Here is a 2,254-nt window from a genome sequence, read left to right on the forward strand (position 1 = left end):
CAGCTGGTCCCTGGCTTTCTTTGGTTGGTAAGTACATAATATAATGTTCCATGATTGTATGATTAATGTTTTCCTTTGGAGGAAAAATTGTTGATTTTCTTTGGATTATATCCAAAAACATTACTTTAAATGCTAAGTACATTTTTCCAAGCTGCATTATAATATCTTTGGGTTTATGCATGACAAAGAAAACAATGTCTTTTTACTTTTATTTTTTTTTTTTCCATGACTCTGGCTCACTTTATTTTTGGTCCCAGATCAGGTCTCCCATAGAGTTTCCCGGCAGTCACTTCAGAGTCTCCTGCAGAGTCACCATCAAGCAGACCTCTTCCTTGGGAGGCCATGTCGTCACCTCAACCCTTGACTTCTGATACCACCATCTCCTGTCACCTGGGCTCCAGTCTCTGTCTGATGGCCTCAAACAGGACATCAAAGCATAGCTACCAGTTTGAAGGTGTCCTCCAGCTTGGCAGGAACCACGTGGACAAAAGCCTTGTAGAGCACAGCACCCTTGGGCAGCCTGGTGATCAGATCCACAGCCTCCGTGTTTCTGAGATGAGGCACGTAGAGCTCCTTAGTGTAGCGGACTGTCCCCTCTTCCAGGGCATACAGACATTTATTCTTCCCAAGACCCACATGGGCACTTGGGTGCCAGCGGAAATGATTCTGTGTTCCAATGATGTTCCCAGCATGAACATAGTGACCTTCCATTTTCTTAATGCCTAGGCGTCTGCCTGATGACTTTCCACCAAGGTTTTTGGAGCTACCACCTGTCTTCTTGGATGCATATCTGACAGCAAGAACTGTAGCAGGAGTGGAGCTCAGCAAGGATGTAAGGGCTGTCCAAGTCCTCAGCGCCAGCACCACAGAAGCCATGTTTGTGTTCACCTGTCTTTTTACTTTTAACTGATTTCAAATAGTCAAAAGTATCTCTTAAATTTTTAGAAAAAAATGTTCAAGGCTGGGCGCGGTGGCTCACGCCTGTAATCCCAGCACTTTGGGAGGCTGAGACAGGCGGATCATGAGGTCAGGAGATCGAGATCATCCTGGCTAACACGGTGAAACCCCGTCTCTACTAAAAAATACGAAAAACTAGCAGGGCGAGGTGGTGGGCACCAGCTACTCGGGAGGCTGAGGCAGGAGAACAGCGTGAACCTGGGGGGCAGAGCTTGCAGTGAGCTGAGGTCCGGCCACTGCACTCCAGCCTGGGCCACAGAGCCAGACTCCGTCTCAAAAAAAAAAAAAAAAAAAAGTTCAAAGTTTGTGGCAGGTCTATCATGCACTGGTCACCAACTTGTGTGAGTTTAGTGAAACAGAAAATACTCATGCACAAGTTACATGAAGTGGAGTTATTATTCATGGATAGACAGCAAGGGGAAGGAGAAAAACACCCTAGAATCCAGTGAGAACTGGTCCCCCAAGACTCAAGAAAGCCTCTCAGGGGAGAGGAAATCTTGACTGCACATGCTCCACTTTGCACCACAGCTTAAGAACCTTGAAAGGCAGTCCACACCAAGTTATATACATCATGTGACAGGAGTCATGTCACATGCTGGGCAAAGCTTTGATGGGCATTCTGCTTCCCGGGGATAGAGGAACAAAGCACAGGCTTTCCTGAACTTTTTCCTCCTAACTAAAGATATTACATTCCCTAAGAGGGTCAAGAACAGTCCTGCACAATTTCTGATAGTTCTTCCTTTTCTCAAGATATTGCATTCCCAGGGTACTCTATAGTTAATCCTGGAAAAAAAAAAGAAAAAAATGCAAGAAAAGGAGGGAACTGCACCTGTCTAAGGCCACCTGGAAAACTGTCTTGTAATAGCATATTTTGGGGTTTAGGTATACAATTAATTCCTTTTTTTTCCCTTGTTATTAAGAGTATTTTAAGGTTTATCTAGTAATCTTAAAGCTAAGATGTTGTGCCTCATTTGAGGCTAACATTGTGTAATTTCTGTTGTCAAAGGCATACACATTATTTTTCAGGTTTCTAACAAAAATGTATTATCATTTTCGAATCATCTTGAAAGAATATAATGTTTACTACAAGAGCCTTGGAAGAATTCTTTTTTTAAAATAAACTCAATTCTTTTGTTGCATGAATAGTCATGTACAAAGTCTATACTACAACAAGCTTTAACACATTCATCTTAGTTAAGGAAACTATGGAAAATTCTGCTCACAGTCCTTTGTGTTAGGGTTAGGAGTGAGACAGCATTATCAGACATTTACTTATGGGAACATAATGACTCTTGAC

General features: G+C 42.8%; 1 pseudogene across 1 annotated transcript; it reads right to left on the reverse strand.

Annotated features, from left to right (window-relative positions):
• Positions 1-429: 429 nt before the first annotated feature.
• Positions 430-876, reverse strand: LOC105512716 (annotated as a pseudogene). The gene has a single exon (XR_001001904.1). The product of XR_001001904.1 is annotated as a 39S ribosomal protein L27, mitochondrial pseudogene (transcript).
• Between the last annotated feature and the right edge of the window lie 1,378 nt (positions 877-2,254).

Source organism: Colobus angolensis, unplaced genomic scaffold (assembly GCF_000951035.1).
Source record: "Colobus angolensis palliatus isolate OR3802 unplaced genomic scaffold, Cang.pa_1.0 Scaffold218, whole genome shotgun sequence".
Lineage (NCBI taxonomy): Eukaryota > Metazoa > Chordata > Mammalia > Primates > Cercopithecidae > Colobus > Colobus angolensis.